Raw genomic sequence first — 19,586 nt, forward strand, 5'->3', positions numbered from 1 at the left:
GAATGTGGCTAACAAGGGGGAGGTGTGGGGGAGGGTGACAGGGATCCAGGTTATTTGTTTTTTCTTTCTTTCTTTTTTTTTTTTTTTTTTTTTGAGATGGGGTCTCACTCTGTCGCCCAGGCTGGAGTGCAGTGGCACAATCTTAGCTCACTGCAACCTCCACCTCCCGGGTTCAAGCAATTCTCCTGCCTCAGCCTCCCGAGTAGCTGGGACTACAGGCACACGCCACCACGCCTAGCTAATTTTTTGTATTTTAGTAGAGATGGGGTTTCACTGTGTTGCCCAGACTGGTCTGGAACTACTGAGCTCAGGCAATCCACCTGCCTCAGCCTCTCAATGTGTTAGGATTACAGGCATGAGCCAGTGCGCCTGGACTCATTTGTTTTTTTCTAAAAAATTATCTCCAAATGCATTTTGAAAAGTAGTTTCGTTTAAAAATATGAAAACAATATATATTCAAGTAGATAGTATGAACACAGTATAGATAATATAAAGTGCAAATTAAGTGTTATAACTGATTCACAACTTTATTATTCAATCTCATCCCAGTCAGCAGAATGAATTGCGGGGGGTGTGTGTGTGTGTGTGTGTTTGGTGTGTGTGTATTCTTCTGGTGTTTCTGAATTGTAATATGGTGTTAGGATTTTATACAATATAATTCAAGCATAATATAGTATTTTTGACACAAATGATCGTTAGAAATATACATTCTTAATATCCTATCATTATTTCAAGAACTAACATTTAATAATATAATTTTTTGTTATAACTTTTTTTTTTTTTTTTTTTTTTTAGATAGAGTTACCCTTTTGTTGCCCAGGCTAGAGTGCAATGGCGCGATCTCGGCTCACCGCAACCTCCTCCTCCCGGGTTCAAGTGATTCTTCTGCCTCAGCCTCCCAAGAAGCTGGGATTACAGGCATGTACCACCATGCCTGGCTAACTTTGTATCTTTAGTAGAGACGGGGTTTCTCCATGTTGGTCAGGCTGGTCTCGAGCTCCCGACCTCAGGTGATCCGCCCATCTCAGCCTCCCAAAGTGCTGGGTTACAGGCATGAGCCACCGCGCCAAGCCTGTTATATCTTTTAAATTTTGTTTTGTTTATGTATTTTGAAGAAAGGTGAATGAAGTGTGAACATTTTTCAAGAGTGCTCTATAGTTTTTTCGTTAATAAACTAATAATATGTGTTCATCTTACAAATTAAAGAAGGCTGGGTGTGGTGACACATGCCTGTTGTCCCAGCGACTGTAATACTCCAGCTGGGTTCTTCTTGCCCACTGCCCAGAAAAGCCAAGACACTAAGAACAGTAGGAGTTGCAGTGGAGAAAGAGTCTAATAATAGCAAGGCTAGCCAAGCTAGGAGAACAGGAGATGTTTTTCAAGTCTGCCTCCCTAAGAGTTCGGAGGCTAAGGTTTTTCAAGGATAGTTTGGTGGGCAGGGGACTAGGGAATGGAGAATGCTGACTGATTGTTTGGGTTAGGGATGAAATCATAGGGGTTCGAAACTGTCTTCATGGACTAAGTCAGTTTCTGAGTGGGGAGCCAGTTAAGTCATTTCCTTTGTGTGGGTCGTGAGTCCAGATGTGTTAGCCCACCAGAATGCAAAGTCTGAAAAATATTGCAAACACCAGTCTCAGGTTTAACAGCAGTGATGTTATCTATAGGGGTGATTAGAGAAGTTACAAATCTTGTGACCTCTGGCTACATGACTTCTACTTACGTAAGTTAGGAGACAATGACTAGTTACTATTTTACTATGCCTAGGGCTTAGCAGAATTCAGGCCTCTACCATAATTCTAACCTTATAGCCTTTCATTAGCTTTACAAAGGGCAGTTTCAGTCTCTGAACAAGGAGCAGGGTAATTTTAGGAAGGGCTATCATCATCCTTGCTCTACGGTTAAGCTGTAAATTAAATTCTTCCCATAATTAGCTTGGCCTATGCCCGGGAATGAGCAAGCACAGTTAGCTTGTGAAGTTAGAAGCAAGATGGAATCAGTTATGTTAGATTTCTCTCACTGCTATCATTTTTGCAAAGGTGGCTCCCATTCTTGGGAAGCTGGGGTGGGAGAATCACTTGATCCCAGAAGTTCAAGACCAGCCTGGGCAACACAGTGAGACCTTGTCTCAAAAAAAAAAAAAAAAAAGAGAAATAAAAAGAAGAAAATAAAAATTATTTTGAATCCTACCACCCAGAGATGACTTTGACCACTGTAGCTACTTAGTAATTCTTTTACCAATTAAATTAGCAGAAAATATCCTTATACCTAATAAAATTATATGACATAGTGCGTAGGATTGTTTCACGTATATGTAATAGTACCTAGTAAGCATTTGTTCTCTCTTTTTTTTTCTCTCTCTTGCTCTCTTGTGCTCCCTTGTTTTCACTCTCCTTAGTTATTGTTCTCCTGATTATATGATTTGGATCTGTGTGTCTTTGCCAAATCTCGTGTTGAAATGTAATCTTGGGCTGGGCGCGGTGGCTCATGCCTGTAATCCCAGCACTTTGGGAGGCTGAGGCAGGTAGGATCACCAGAGGTCAGGAGTTCGAGACCAGCCTGTGGCTGGGTTTAGTAGAGACGGAGAAACCCCATTTCTACTAAAAATACAAAAAATTAGTCTGGTGCGGTGGCAGGCGCCTGTAATCCCAGCTATTCGGGAGGCTAAGGAAGGAGAATTGCTTGAACCCAGGAGGAAGAGGTTGTGGTGAGCCGAGATGACGCCATTGCACTCCAGCCTGGGCAAAAAGAGCTAAAGTCCTTCGCAAAAAAAAAAAAGAAAGAAAGAAATGTAATGTCTGTTGTTGGAAGTGGGGCCTGGTGGGAGATGTTTGTATCATGAGGGTGTGTCCTTCATGAATGGCTTACTGCCATCCACTTGGTGCTGAGTGAGTTCACATGAGATCTGGTTGTTTAAAAGTGTGTGGCGCCTCTCACTCTCCCTCTCTTCCTCCTACTCTGGCTGTGTGATGTGCCTGCTCCCTCTTTGCCTTCCACCATGATTGGCAGCTCCCTGAGGCCTCCCCAGAAGCTAAGCAGATGCTAGCACTATGCTTCCTGTAAAGCCTGCAGAACAGTGAGCCAATTAAAACTTTTGTCTTTATAACTTACCCAGCCTCAGGTATTCCTTTGTTTTTTTTGTTTTCTTTTTTTGTTTTGCGACAGAGTCTCACTCTGTTGCCCAGGCTGGAGTGTAGTGGCGTGATCATGGCTCACTGTAGCTTCAAACTCTCCAGCTTAAGCAATCCTCCCACCTCAGCCTCCTGAGTAGCTGGGACTACAGGCATATGCCACCAAGTTCAGTTAATTTTTAAATGTTTTATAGAGACAGGGTCTCACTATGGCTGGTCTCAGACTTCTGGGCTCAAGTGATTCTCCTGCCTTGGTCTCCCAAAGTGTTGAGATTACAGGCGTGAGCCACTGCGCCTGGCCAGATATTCCTTTACAGCAGTGCCAGAATGGCCTAATATACTTGATAAGGTATATATGATGGTCAGTAAACACATATTGATGAACTAATTAAGTAGGACAGTTGATTCCATTTGCTAATTCAAAATACATTTGTTGAGCAAAACAGATATAGTCCCTGCACTGATGAAGCTTTTACAGTCTCAGGAGAAACTACTACTAATCAAATAACCATACAAATAAGCATAACCCACAAGCTATGCTAAATACTATGAAGCTATGCTAAGTATTAGGAAACTATGATAAATACTTGGACCTGACCAAGCTAGATGGTCCAGGAGCATTTTCCTGGGAAAGCAATTTGTCAGTTGAAAGAGTCATCCTGACGAAGGAGCAGGGCAGGAGTGCGTGGGCATCGCACACACAAAGGCTCCAAGGTGGATGGCAGGTGATGCTGAGGGAATCAGGAAGGTGCACGTGAAGATGCACAGAGTGGGGCTTAGCAGGCTTAAGAGGCAGAGCGGGGCCACATCACCCTGGGGCTTGTAGGCCACATTAAAGATGTGAGCCTTTAACCTAAAAGTGGCATGAAAACATTGAAGGATTTTAAGAAAAGAAGCATCAGAATTGGATTTGTGTTTTGAAAATACCCTTGACTGTGTGGAGAATGGCTAGAGGCAAGCAAAAATTAATGCAGGGGGAGCAGGAGGCTGTCGAAGTAGAACAGGTGAATGGGGGTAGAGGCTTTGACTAGAGGGTAATGGGGGTAAAAGTCATGGCAATGGCAATGTTGGGGAGAGGGAGAGGGAGAGGGAAATGTTCAGCACGACACACAAGTTTCTCAATTTTAAAGGTATGTGGACCAACAATGTATAAGAAGAATTATTCACTACAACCAAGTGGGGTTTAGTCCAGGCATGCAAGCCCAGCTCAACATTAGAAATCAATTAATGTAATTAATCTACCATATCAACAAGCTAAAGAAGAAAAGTCACATAAACATATCACAAAGAAAGCATTTAACAAAATCTAATATCTATTCATGATTTTAAAAAAGGTGTCAGCAAGTTAGAAATGCAGAGATTTATCTCAACTTGATCAAGAGCATCTACAAAAACCTACAGCAAGCCTGGGCAACAAAGTGAGACCCTGTCTCTATAAAACATAAACAAAATTATACAGGTGTGGTGGTGCACACTTGTAGTACCAGCTTCTTGGGAGGCTGAGGCAGCAGTGAGCCACAATTACGGCACTGCACTCCAATGTCGGCAACAGAGAATGACCCTGTCTCAAAAAAAAAAAAAAAAAAAATCCTACAGCTAAGATCGCATTTCATTGCGAAAGACTGAATGCTTTTGCTCTAAGATTAGGAACAAGGCAAGGATGTCAGCTCTCATCACTCTTATTCAACATAGTACTGAAAGTTCTAGCCCCTGCAATAAGCAAGAAAAAAAAAGAGAGAGAAAGAAAGAAAGAAGAAAGAGAGAGAAAGAAGAAAGGAAGGAAGGAAGGAAGGAAGAGAGGGAGGGAGGAAAAGAGAAAGGACATACATATCAGAACAGAAGAAGAGGCCCGGCATGGTGGCTCACGCCTGTAATTCCAGCACTTTGGTAGGCCAAGGCGGGCTGATCACAAGGTCAGGAGATCGAGACCAGCCTGGCTAACACAGTGAAACCCCGTCTCTACTAAAAATACAAAAAAAATTAGCTGGGCGTGGTGGCGGGCGCCTGTAGTCCCAGCTACTTGGGAGGCTGAGCAGGAGAATGGTGTGAACCTGGGAGGCGGAGTTAGCAGTGAGCCAAGATCACGCAACTGCACTCCAGCCTGGGCAAAAGAGCGAGACTCTGTCTCACAAAAAAAAAAAAAAAAAGAACAGAAGAAGAAATAAAACTGTTTGCAGATGACATCATTATCAACATAGAAAATGCCAAGGATTCTACAGAAAAAAAAAAATCTGCCAGAACTAAGTGAGTTCAGCAAGGTCACAGGATACAAGATCAACACAAATATCAATCACATTTCTGTGTACTAATGGTGAACACATAGAAACTGAATTTTAAGCCAAGCATGGTGGCTCACACCTGTAATCCTAGCACTTTGGGAGGCCGAAGGGGGCAGATCATGAGGTCAGGAGATCGACACCAAACTGGCTAACAGGGTGAAACCCATCTCTACTAAAAAATACAAAAAAAATTGGCCGGGCCTGGTGGTTGGCACCTGTAGTACCAGCTACTAGGGAGGCTGAGGCAGGAGAATGACGTGAACCTGGGAGGTGGAACTTGCAGTGAGCGGAGATTGCACCACTGCACTCCAGCCTGGGCGACTGAGCAAGACTCCGTCTAAAAAAGAAAAAAGGAAGAAACTGAATTTTAAAATGCAATACCTTCTTAGGCTGGCATTGCTGTAATAAAAATAAAATAAAATGCAATACCATTTGATTGCTCTAAAGAAAACAAAATACTTAGGTATATGTTCAACAAAACATGTACAAGATCTGTGTGCTGAAAACTACAAAATACTGGTTAAAAAAATTAAAGACAACCTAAATAAATGGAAAGATGTACTATATTATATTTTGGAAGAGTCAACATAACAGAAATGTTGATTCTTCCCAAATTGATCTATAGGTTTAATGCAATTTCTGTAAAAATCCTAGGAAACTTTCTGAAGATGGAGAGAAGGTTATTCCAAAATTTATATGGAAAGGCATGGGCCTCCCAAATACCTAGAACAATATTAACAAAGAAGAACAGAGTGGGAGGAATTGCTCTGTCTGATGCTAAGACTTACTCTATATCTGAAGTAATCAGGACAGCGTGGTATATTGGTGAGGGGTTAGGCACACAGATCAATGGAACAAGATAGAGAACCCAGAAATAGATCCATAAGAATCCGCCCAGTTGATTTTTGACAAGGGTACAAAAGCAATTCAATGCATGAAGCATAGCCTTTCCAACAAATGGGCTGGAACAATGAGACATTCGTGATCAGACAATGAAACTTGACTTAAACAAAACTCAATACAAAAATTAACACAAAATGAGCCATGAACTTACATGTAAAATGTAAAATGTGAACTCTTGGCTGGGCGTGGTGGCTCACGCCTGTAATCTCAGCACTTTGGGAGGCTGAGGTGGGTGGATCATCTGAGGTCAGGAGTTTGAGACTAGCCCAGCCAACGTGGCGAAACCCCATTTCTACTAAAAATACAAAAATTAGCCGACATGGTGGCTCGCGCCTGTAATCCCAGCTACTTGGGAGGCTGAGGCACAGAATCGCTTGAACCTGAGAGGCAGAAGTTGCAGTGAGAGAGATTGCACCACTGCACTCCAGCTTGGGTGACAGAGTGAGAACTTGTCTCAAAAATAAAATAAAATAAATAAAATAAACACTTGAGAAAAAAATTATAGGAAAAATACCTTTGGTATCTAGATCTAGGCAATAATTTGATACATGATCTATGAAAGCACTATTCATGGAAACAAAAATTGATCAATTTGAGATCATCAAAATTAAAAACTGTTTGGTAAAAGCCCATGAGAAGAGGGTGAAAAGACAAGGTACAGAGCGGAAAAGAATATTTGCAAATGACATATACAACAAAGGACAAGTATCTAGAATAATTTCAAAACCCAAGAGTAAAAATACAAACAAACCAGTTAGAAAGGGGCAAAGGCATGAACAGATGTTTCATCAAATAGGATCTGTGGAGGCAAATAAGCGCATGGAAAGCTGTCCAGCAGCATTACCCACAGAGGAAGGCAAATTAAAAGTATAGTTAATTATGACTACACACCTCTCAGAATGGCTAAAGTAAAAAATGGTGAAAACGCCAAATGCTGGTGAGGATTTTAAAACAGTACAGCTACTTGGGCGAACAGTTTGGCTCTTTCTTATAAATTAACATGCAATGACCATGTGACCCAGGAATGACACTCTTGGGCATTTAACCCAGAGAAATTATAACTTACACAAAAACCTGTATACAGTTTTATTTGTAATTGCCAAAAATTGAAAATAGCTCAGATATCCTTCTCCTTTTTTCTTATTCCGGGGTAATTGACAAACCAGACATCTTTCAACAGGTAAATGTTTAAACAACCAGGGTAGATATATTCCCCCAATACTACTTAGCAACAAAGGAACAATCTATTGATACATGCAAGAATTTGGATGAATCACAAGGAAGTTGTTCTGAGTGAAAACAGTCAATACCCTAAAATAACATATGTATAATTCTTATATAACGTTTTTGAAACGATAAAAACTTCAAAATTTGCAGCCCCTTCCAAACTCCTTGCCATTCCTCCAAATGCTTAATGTATTTCATTGTGACATAGGAGGGTATATGTCCCCAAATCTAGCTACGCATGAGCCCCTTTCTTGTATTATCCAGTACAGTGCAGGGATCATGACTCTGCTTGGGCCCATGTTCATGAATTTAAAGTTCTCACCCTAAATTCTAGTAGCTCACCAAAATATTTTTCCAAACAAAGAATGTCCTCTCCTATTCTGGTACTAGTGATTAAGCTGAAAATGTCACCTTTTTGTTTTCTTTTACTAGTGGTTCCTCTGCCCGGCACTTCCTGCCCCCAGCTCTGCCCATCCCTCCCTTACCTCTTTTAAAGCTACCTCCTTGTTAAAGATTGCTTATCCATTCAGCTGTAATCACTTTCTTCTTTGAAATCCCAAAACTCTTTGCCTGTGCTTCAAGTGTCAGTCCATATTCTCCATCTTATATTATGGTAACTCCTGGTGCCAGTTTAATATTTCTACTAGACTATGAACAACCTGGGCAGAGTCCATCACCTCTTTGTCCCTCATAGTACTGGGTGCTGTGGAGACAGATGTCAAAAAGACACATGCTAAGTCCTTGAAGAGCTCACAACCCTGAGTGGGCAGATGGTTTTATCCATAAATCCCTTCATCTTGCACAAGCTGTGGACAAGTCAAAGAGTAGTGTCCCGTTTCAATTTCTCCTGATGTTCATTTCTCCTCTTAAGACCCCACTCACTGAAAGAGGCAGATTAATTCGACAGAGAGTGATTCTCTTCACATACAACTTTGTGCCTGTTACTGCATCACCCGAGCTGCTGAAGCCAGAAACTCTCAAGAGGAACACCCGCTTGGGAGAGAGATGTAGAGGCTGGAATGGCTGATATGGGAGTTTCACCCATGAGGCAAAAAACAGAACAAAAGAAAATGCAAACATGCACAACAACAGAAAAGAAAACCAGATGTATTGCTGCACCTCTTTCAAGTTTCACTCACATTTGAGAACATAAGTAATGTAAAAGTGATCTAAAATCACAATAGCTTCGACTAAGAAGTCTATTCTATGCCATGATCCTTAAAATTATTTTCCAGTATAATTTTAGAAGCCTACTAAGATGGGGATGGGGGTAACGAGAGTGGTATGTAGCTGAAAGCATGCTATTTTTCTTCCCTTCCTTCTCTCTCTCTCTTTCTCTTTCTTTCTTCCCAGGGTCTGGCTCGCTCACCCAGACTGCAGTGCAGTGGCACAATCTTGGCTCATTGCAACCTATGGCTCTTGGGCTCAAGTGATCCTCCCACCTCAGCCTCCCAAGTAGCTGGGACCACAGGCACCCGCCACCACACCCAGGTAATTTTTTTTTTTTTGGCATTTTTTGTAGAGATGGGAGTTTTACCATGTTGTTCATACTGGTCTCAAACTCCTGAGCTCAAGCCATCCGCCGGCCGTAGCCTCCCAAAGTGCTGAGATTACAGGCGTGAGCCACTGCGACCAGCCAGCAGGCTATTTTGAACCTTACAATGTATTTCTTTGGTGCAAAACCGCATTAACTTTTGCACCAACCTAATACTTGGAAGGAAGATGGTCCTTTGAAGGTCAGGCAGGCATGGTAGATTTTAAGCTTATAATCAGGACTTCATAAAATTCCTTAACTGATTACATATTTCACCAACATTGCCAGGTGCATTGTATTAACGTCTGTAGTGAACATCTATCATTTTACCTACCCTGTGTCGATTCTGTCTTCTTTGGTAGTAGTTCCTTGATTTTCCTGGGGAACCTCCATTCCTCTGTTTTAGTCCATGTGGCTTCACTGTGGATGGCCCTACCCTGTGAGTCAGGGCTAGACACATGGTGTAGAGTGGCCAATCAGAATATCTTATTTCTCTGGTCATATTTACTGGTTTAGCACTGGGTATATGACTGACTTTGGTCCAGTTAGATTGTATCCCAGGACTTTTTACCAGAATGGTTGGGAGAAAGAATCACTCTTCGTGCTGAAGTTAGAAAACTTGTAAGAGCTAATAGAAAGCAACGTAATCTTGGAACTGCTGGCAATCATCTTTCCAATAAAAGAGAAGACTTTGTCTGCAAATGCGTCTATCACAAAAGAAAAGAGACCTGAGCTATGAAAAGGGCAAGAATGAATCCTTGATATCTACCTTAAGCCCCTGCATCCAGCATGCCCAATACTTGTCGGCTCTTGGACTTCTAATTTACATATGTTAATCAGTTTCCTATTTTGCTTGTGCCAGCCTCATTTGGTTTTTAAAATCACTTACAAGTAAATATATACAGATGTAATAACTTTGGAAAATAAATGAGAACTGCAGACATTCCTTTGTCCCCAAATAACTAGAACTTTTGGTGTCTGCTAGTTCATTTGTTTTAGGAAATCTTACACGTGTTAGGGCCTATCCCCAGGATTGAGAAGTAGGAAATGAGATGTTCTGTATTAGTTGGGATACCACCTGCTAAGCTTTGCTGTGATAATAACAGCTCCCCAGTCTGAGTTGCTCATACTTGGTATCTATTGCAACTTGAGACCCAGGCTGAGGAGCCTCTACCATCTTGTAGAAGTGCCACCTGGAACACATGGCCTTTTTGGTCATCAAATGGGAGAAAAAAACTAATCAAAATCTCATACCCAATCTACATTTTGGCTCATTTTTTAGAATTAGTCACATGGTCCCACTTAACTGGAAGGTGGTTAGGAAGTGAAGTCTTCCATGTACCCCAAAGGCGAGAAGCCCTAGTGTGCACTGGTGATGTCTAGCACATGGTGAAGCCTGTATTTATACAAATACAGGCTTCATGATGTGTTAGACGTTAAGAGTTATGCTATAACAGGTAAAATAAAGCCAGATGCAGTGGCTCATGCCTGTAATCCCAGCACTTTGGGAGGTTGAGGTGAGCGGATCACAAGGCGAGGAGTTCAAGACCAGCCTGGCCAGATGGTGAAACCCCGTGTCTACTAAAAATACAAAAAATTAGCTGGGTGTGGTGGCTCATGCCTGTAGTCCCAGCTACTTGGGAGGCTGAGGTAGGAGAATTGCTTGAACCCAGGAGGTGGAGGTTGCAGTGAGCCAAGATTGTGCCATTGCACTCCAGCCTGGGCAACAGAGCGAGACTCCATCTCAAAACAAAAACAAAAACAAAAACAAAACAAAACAAAAAAACCAGGTAAAATATATTAAGTACTTGTATGTACTAGACATTTTGCATAGATTATTTTATGTACTCCTTACCACATCTTTATGAGTTATTGCCCCATTTTCTACATCAAGCAGTTGTGGTTTAGCTGGAGGAGATGACTTGCTAGGAGGCACAAAGCAGGGGAGCAGAGATTCTATTTGACCCAGGTTGGAACCTGGCCACTTTGTGCCATCTTGCCTCCCTAACGAAAAGCATCCATTGATGAGGCAAGGAATTGGAGTTGGCAAGATTCCTGAAAAGTCGAGTGAGAAATGACTGGGGCTTGCTTGCCCATATTCTGGGCAGATGAAGAGAATAGGCATTGCAAAGGTGAAATGATAGAACTCAGTGATTGATCAAATATGGCGATGAGGAAGAGGAGTGAGTCAATAATGACTGAGTTTTCTCCCAGTCTGACTGGGAGAGGTTTGATGCACCAGGAGAAGTGTGAGAGGAGATGTCAAGGTGGCCGATGGAAACATAGACTTGGAGCTGGGTGGAAGTCTGGCTGGAGCAGTTGACTTGAAAATCCTCTATTTAAAGATAACAGTTTACAAGGGTAGTGGATAAGATTATCCAGAGAGATAGCACATGGAATGAGAAAAGGGTCAAGTCAGAAAAACTTTAGGAGTTAGGTCAGAGGAGGTATATATGGAATCCTGTAGTTAGAGAAGAAAAGAGAATGAAGAGTAAGGAATCAAAAGGAACGAGAACATCTGTCAGAGGAGCCGTTACCTCTGTCTCCATGACAACACAGACCTCAGCAATGATAAATCCTCTTTTTTTTTTTTTTTTTTTTTTTTTTGAGATGGAGCCTCGCTCTGTCACACCCAGGCTGGAGTGCAGTGGCACGATCTCGGCTCACTGCAACCTCTGCCTCCTGGGTTCAAGCGATCCTCCTGCCTCAGCCTCCCAAGTAGCTGGGATTGCAGGCGCCTGCCACCACACCTGGCGAAGTTTTTGTATTTTTGGTAGAGATGGGGTTTCACCATGTTGGTCAGGCTGGTCTCAAACTTCTGACCTCAGGTGATCCGCCCACCTTGGCCTCCTAACAAATTCCCTTTTATGAGTGTTCATGTCTATAGGTTAGAGCATGACCTAACTAGAACTTTACCTTTAGAAATGCACATATTAATATATATTTTTGACCTGGATGCTAATGAAAGCTGGTGTTCAATTTTAATCTCTTGGTCTTTAAGAATAGGCATTATACTGAAAAGATTAAAAAACAGATGGAAAAAGTGAATCTAAAACATAAAAGAAAGAAACTATTTTGAGAATTAGATGAAAGAAAAAAAAAGAAAACGGGTCCTCTTTAACATCATAGGGAAGACTTCTGTCTTTCCAGGAGGAAGATGATAATTGAGTAAGTGTTTCAATGGTGTTTTGTAAACGCCAAAATTCCCAACTGGGCAGAAATCCTAGTTCCTCTTCCGTTTTTCACTCATTTCTTTGTTGGCTTCTGTTAAGCATTAACTTTTCTAGGAAATCTTCCCTGACTGAAGCAAAGCCATGTCCTCCTCAAGTGCCCTTGGTACTTTGAACCTTATTCTCAGAGTATTTACAAGGTGTGTCTGCTCAGGGCAGATTAACGTTAACAGCACGATGGACTTTACTGAGGTTTAAAATTCCTGGTCCTTCACTTGCTCGGATTCTGTGGGTGCTGGGACTTACAGAGAGTTAAAGGGTGACCTAAGCGGAAGGGGAAGCCAGATTGTAAGCAGGATGCATCCATATAAAAGCATTTATGATAAATTGCCTAAAGAGATGTCACAAGTAAGGGACCTGAATCTCCAAGCCTCTGGTAGTTGGTAGTTTGTAGTGATTTATTTTCTCACTGCAAATGGTCATTTTAATAACTACTCTATTTCTGAAGCTTCTTGCTGGTACTGGTGCCTCTGCCTGTCCTGGCATCCAGGTCACATTTGTAGATTCTTTTTACCTGTCTCTAGATTCAGCGAGCAGTTGGCATCTGGTATCCAGGAGATGGTACAGTGTGGCAAAAAAAAGCTCTGTACACATTTATGTAGCACTTATTGCAGCACAAATTGACACAATCTTTCTGCAGGCAATTTAGCCAGATATAAGTCTTGCAAAATTTATACTTGTGTAAGAGATAGGTCTGGGTTCAGCTTCAAATAACTGAAACCCCAAATAACAATGGTTTAAAAAAGATGATTATATCACTGTCATGCGAAATTCCAAGAGTGGTCCAGAGTTGTGAGGTGTGTGAGCTCCAAAAGGGACTTGGTTTTCTTCCAGTTCAATCATGAACCAAGATGAGAGAACTACTTTCCAGGGAGCAGGATGGAGTATATCCAATGAAGAATGTGTCCAATGGAGAAACAAAGGCCACATAATACCTCTGTCTAAGGAAGGGACCTGGAAGCTGCCACATAATAGTTTTGCTCATATCTCACTGAGGAGATTTCAATCACATAGCCACTCTTAGCTGCAAGGGACACTGGAAAATGTAGTCTACTCCTGATGGTCATGTGTCTGGCTGAAACTTTTGGAAGAAGGGAGAAAGAATAATAGGGAACAATTAATACTGTTCTGTGCCTTGCCTATTTTACTTTATATATCTTGGCAGTGATTCAATGTTAGTACTTAAGGAGAATCCTTATTTTTATTATTTTTTAATTTAATTTTTTTTTTTTTTTGAGATGGAGTCTCGCTCTGTCCCCCAGGCTGGAGTGCAGTGGTGCCATCTCGGCTCTCTGCAATCTCCGCCTCCTGGGTTCAAGTGATTCTCATGCCTCAGCCTCCCGAGTAGCTGGGACTACAGGCATGCACCACCATGCCTGGCTAATTTTTTTTGTATTTTTTGTAGAGACGGTGGTCTCACTATGTTGCTCAGGCTGGTCTCGAACTCCAGAGCTCAGGCGATTTGCCTGCCTCAGCCTCCCAAAGTGTCGGGATTATGGGCGTGAGCCACTGCACCTGGCATTTTTATTTTTATTTTTTAAGGCTGAATAATAATACTCCATTGTTTTGTAGTATCAACAATTCTTTTTTTTTTTTTTTTTCTGAGATGTGGTCTCATGCTGTCACCCAGGTTGGAGTGCAGTGGCCGATCTCGGCTCACCACAACCTCCACCTCCCAGGCTCAAGCGAGCCTCCCACCTCAGCCTCTCAAGTAGCTGGGATTACAGGCATGCACCACCATGCCCAGCTAATTTTTGTACTTTGTTTGTAGAGATGGGCTTTCACCATGTTGCCCAGGCTGGTCTTGAATTCCTGAACTCAAGCCATCCATCAGTCTTGGCTTCCCAAAGTGCTGGGATTACAGGCACAAACTACCACACCTGGCCACCAATCCCTCATTGATGGATGGTTTCAGTAGTTCCCAAATTTGCATTGTTACAAATATCACTGCAATGAGTAACCTTGCACATAGGTAGTTTCACATATATGTGAGTATATTTGTAGGATAAGTTCCCAGATGTGGAATCGCAGGAAATTTGTAATTCTGGTTGATTATTGCTAAATCGCCCTCATTAGAATTGTTGCAATGAAAAGCTCAGTATCGGTCAGACAGAGTGGCTCACACCTGTAATCCCAGCACTTGGGGAGGCTGAGATGGGAGGATTGCTTGAGTCTAGGGGTTCAAGACTGGTGTGGGCAAGACCCCATCTCTAGAAAAAATTTAAAAATTTAGCCAGGTGTAATGGCACATGTCTGTGGTCCCAGCTATATGGGAGGCTGAGGTGGGAGGATCACTTTAGCCCAGGAGGTTGAGGCTGCACTGAGCTGTGTTCATGCCACTGCACTCCAGTCTGGTTGACAGAGTGAGATCCTGTCTCAACAACAACAACAACAACAACAACAACAAAAAACAACTCAATATCAACAATAAGCCTTTCCAACATAGCATTTTATGAAACTTTTAAATCTTTCCCTATCTTGTAGGTAATATGCAATTTTACAAATGAAAAATAGTGCTATGATTAAAAACTTAAGAGTAGCAGAATATGCAAACCCAAAATATGCCACTTTGGCATGAAGATTATTTTGAGCTGAAGGCAATTGAGAGGAAGCAGATACAAGAAAAGTTCTCTGCCCTTCCTTTACTTACCTAAAAGCAAGATGTGAATTTGTAAAGGTGTCCTCTTGTCCCAGGAAGGATAAAAGGTACAAACAATTTTAAACTCTTGTTACTTTTTGCTAGAGTGTTTTCCAGAAAGATGTGCTAATTTTCTCATTCCCATCTAACAAAGCTTAAAAAGAGATTAAATAGATTGTAAAGAGGTAAGGTGCAGTAGGTAGGAAGATAGCTTTTAACACACCAGAGTTTGAGTTGGATTCTTTTAGAGCCTCTGAATAGTATTGTTTTTTATTTTTATTTTTTAAATCAGTTGGTTGCCTTGGGTGAACACAACAGTTTCACTTTTTTCCTTGCAGTGAGTGGCAGAATTTTAGTTTGGTTATTTTAACCTTATCTGGGCAGCTTGGAGTTGGCATATGTACCTGGTTCAGACGTCAGCCAGGTTCAGCGAAAGGGTAATACCCAGAGAAGTTGAAGCTTCTCTTCTCTACCTCTCCCTTTTCCTGGATTTCTCTTCTCAATTTCCAGCTGCTATGGTTTCTCTGAACTCTGTCCTTGGATTCTTTGAACTAATAAACTGCACCTGGTCTGTGCCTTGGTGCACAGCTCTCAAACCCCTCAGAATCTGCCTTTTTTGGGTCTCTCTCCAGTCTGGTTGCTTTTGGGTTTTTTTTTTTTTTTTTTTTTTTTTGAGACAGAGTCTCGCTCTGTCACCCAGGCTGGAGTGCAGTGGTGTAATCTCTGCTCACTGCAAGCTCCTCCTCCCAGGTTCACGCCATTCTCCTGCCTCAGCCTCCCGAGTAGCTGGGACTAGAGGCGCCCGCCCCCACACCCGGCTAATTTTTTTTTGTATATTTAGTAGAGACGGCGTTTCACCATGTTAGCCAGCGTGGTCTCGATCTCCTGACCTCGTGATCCGCCCGCCTCGGCCTCCCAAAGTGCTGGGATTACAGGCGTGAGCCACCGCGCCCGGCCTGCTTTTTTTTTTTTTTTTTGGTCCAGAATTTACAGTTGTTACCTGCAGCAGGATTAGCCTCATAGGAGCTCCTCTGCCATGACTGGGAACATAATTTCTAACAGTTCTTATCCCCTTTTCTATTTGTTTTTCTCCTTAGAACTCATCTATATCTAACATGCTACAATTACTTTTTCATTGTTTCTTTTCTCTCATCCCCCACTGGCATGTAAACTTCAGGAGGGCTGGGAGTTTTGTCTGATTTGTTCATTACCATATCCTCAGTGCTCAGAACAGAGCCTGACACAGAGTGACCAGGCTGATGTCAAGTATTTAACCCCAGTATAGCACAGGCATAAAAAAATGCTCAGGCAGTCAGAAATATCCCTGCATTTCAGCACCAGTGTAATCCATAATAGTGGTTTGAGCTGAATATCAGCTCCACAGAGTAGTTGCTAAATCAATGAAGTCATTTTTTATACATGTAGGGAAGTGGGTTTTTTTTTTTTTTTTTTTTTTGAGACGGAGTTTCGCTCTTGTTGCCCAGGCTGGGGTGCAGTGGTGCCATCTTGGCTCACTGGAAGCTCCACCTCCCGGGTTCAAGCGATTTTCCTGCCTCAGCCTCCCGAGTAGCTGGGATTACACACATGTGCCACCATGCCGGGCTAATTTTGTGTTTTTAGTAGAGACGGGATTTCTCCATGTTGGTCAGGCTGGTCACGAACTCCCGACCTCAGGTGATGCGCCTGCCTCGGCCTCCCAAAGTGCTGGGATTACAGGCGTGAGCCACCGCGCCCAGCCGCAGGTGTTTTCTGAAAGCACGGAGGTTCCATGTAGTCTTGTATCTTGTTACTGGATCTGGGAAGAGAAGACAGTTGCCTTTCTGAAAATATAGAAGCAAGTCCAATTTGTCTTTTTTTTTTTTTTTATTTAAATTTAGGGGTAATTAATGTAACATAAAATTAACCATTTAGAATGATATAGTTCTGAGGCATTTAGTACATTTACAATGTTGTGCAATCATTGCTTTTTATCTATTAAAAGCTCTAAAACATTTTCATCACCCTCAAAAGAGACTCTATACTATTAAATAGTCACTCCTCGTTTCCACTCTCCCCCAGCCCAAGCAACCACTAATCTTCTTGCTGCCTTTATGAATTTACCTATTCTGGATATTTCATATAAATGAAATCATGCAAGATGTGACCTTTTGCTTCACATAATGTTTTTGAAGTTCATTCAAAACATGTTTGTAGCATGTTATCAGTTTTATTTTATGGCTGAATAAGATTCCATTGTATGAATATGCCACGTTTGTTTATCCATTCATCTGTTGAAGAATATTTGTTTTTTTTCCACCTTTTGGCTTTTGTGAATAGTGCTGCTATTAACATTCCTGTATAAGTATTTGTTTGAATATCTGATTTCAATTCTTTTGGATATATACCTAGGAGCAGAATTGCTGAGTCATATCGTAATTCTATGTTTAAGTAATTGAAGAACCACCAGAGTGTTATCCATAGTGGCTGTACCATTTTACATTCCCAGCAGCAACGTATGATGAATCCAATTTCTCTACATTCTTGCCAACACTTATTTTTCATTTAAAAAAATTATAGCCATTCTCATGGGTGTGAAATGCTATCTCATTGTGGCTTTAATTTGCATTTCTCTAAAGACTAATAATCTAGAACATCTTTTCTTTTTTTTGTTCCTCTTTTTCCTACCAACTTTTATTTAGCAGCCAGGAGGAGGGCTGTACCCTGCAAACCCACAGGGCGGAGCTGCCCAAGACCATGGGAACCTACTTCTTGCATCAGCGTAACCTGGATGTGAGACATGGAGTCAAAGGAGATCATTTTGGAGCTTTAAGATTTGACTGCCTCGCTGAATCTCAGGCTTGCATGGGGCTTGTAGCCCCTTCGTTTTGGCCAATTTCTCCGATTTGAAATGGGTGTATTTACCCAATGCCTGTACCCCCATTGTATCTAGGAAGTAACTAACTTGCTTTTGATTTTTATTTATTTATTTATTTATTTTTGAGATGGGGTTTTGCTCTTGTTGCCCAGGCTGGAGTGCAATGGCATGATCTTGGCTCACTGTAACCTCCGCCTCCTGGGTTCAAATGATTCTCTGTCCTCAGCCTCCCCAGTAGCTGGGATTACAGGCATGCACCACCACGCCTGGCTAATTTTGTAGTTTTAGTAGAGATGGGGTTTCTCCATGTTGGTCAGGCTGGTCTCAAATTCCTGACCTCAGGTGATTCACCTGCCTTGGCCTCCCAAGGTGCTGGGATTACAGGCATGAGCTACCACACTCATCCCCTTGCTTTTGATTTTACAGGCTCATATGAGGAAGGAACTTGCCTTGTCTCAGATGAGATGCTGGACTGTGGACTTTTGAGTTAATGCTGAAATGAGTTAAGACTTTGGGGGACTGTTGGGAAGGCATCATTGGTTTTGAAATGTGAGAACGAGGGATTTGGGAGGGGCCAGGGGCAGAATTATATTGTTTGGCTGTGTCCCCACTCAAATCTCATCTTGAATTGTAACTCTCACAATTCCAACGTGTTGTGGGAGGAAGCCGGTGGGAGGTGATTGAATTATAGGGGCAGGTCTTTCCTGCTCTATTCTCGTGATAGTGAATGAGTCTTACGAGATCTGATGGTTTTAAAAATGGAAGTTTCTCTGCACAAGCTCTCTGTTTACCTGCTGCCATCCACGTAAGACATGACTTGCTCCTCCTTGCCTTCTGCCATGAATGTGAGGCCTCCCCAGCCACATGGAAGTGTGAGTCCAGTTAAACCTCTTTCTTTTGTAAATTGCACAGTCTCTGGTATGTCTTTATTAGCTGCATGAAAAGGACTAATACAATAGGTAAATTGTGTGTCATGGGTGTTTTGTATATGGATTATTTAGTCATCCGGGTAATAAGCATAGTACCTGATAGGTAGATTTTCAATCCTCACCGTCCTCCCACCCTCCACCCTCAAGTAGGCCCTGGTGTCTATCGTTCTTGCCTTTGTGTCCATGTATACTCAATGTTTAGCTTCCACTTATAAGTGAGAACATGCGGTTTTTGGTTTTCTTTTCCTGCATTGATTTGCTTAGGACAACAGCCTCCAGTGCCATCCATGTTGTGAGAGACATGACTTCGTAGAACACTTTTTCATGTGCTTGTTAGCCATGTATAGCTTCTTTGGAGAAATGTCTATTCATGTTCTATCTTGTTATTGAATTGGGTTGTCTAATTGTTGTCCAGTTGTAAGAGCTAAAAAAAAAATATTTCAGATATTTGACCTTTATCAGATGTATGGTTTATAAATAATTTAAACAAATTTTTATTTTATTGTATTTATTTTAGAGCCAGGAATCTCACTATATTGCCCAGGCTGGGCTCAAACTTTGGGGCTCAAGCAATTCTCTCAACTTAGCCTCATGAGTAGCTGGGACTATTGGTGTGAGCCACTGCACTGGCTCTGAAATTATTTTTGCCATTTGATAGGTTTTCTGTTCACTTTCTAGGTAGTGTTTTTGATGTACTAAAGTTTTAAATTTTAAATTTTTTTTTTTTTTTGGAGACAGAGTCTTGTTCTGTCACCTATCCTGGAATGCAGTGGCACAATCATAGCTCACTGTAACTTTGAATTCCTGGGCTCATGTGTTCCTCCCAAGTAGCTGGGACTATAGGCACTTGCCACCATGAATGAT

The 19,586-nt window shown here is 41.9% G+C and overlaps 1 protein-coding gene across 2 annotated transcripts in view; it reads left to right on the top strand.

Annotated features, from left to right (window-relative positions):
- The window catches only part of TTC39B (tetratricopeptide repeat domain 39B), a 191,447-nt gene that overhangs the window by 19,101 nt on the left and 152,760 nt on the right, over positions 1 to 19,586 (top strand). Inside the window, exon 2 of one of the 2 annotated variants that reach the window (XM_063788720.1) lies at positions 8,891 to 9,028. The exons of the other annotated variant lie outside the window; for it this stretch is intronic. The gene's annotated coding sequence lies outside the window, so the exon portion shown is untranslated. The remainder of the gene's footprint in view (positions 1 to 8,890; positions 9,029 to 19,586) is intronic. 2 annotated transcript variants of the gene reach the window in all.

The sequence above is a fragment of the Pan troglodytes genome, chromosome 11 (assembly GCF_028858775.2).
Source record: "Pan troglodytes isolate AG18354 chromosome 11, NHGRI_mPanTro3-v2.0_pri, whole genome shotgun sequence".
Classification (NCBI taxonomy): Eukaryota; Metazoa; Chordata; class Mammalia; order Primates; family Hominidae; genus Pan; species Pan troglodytes.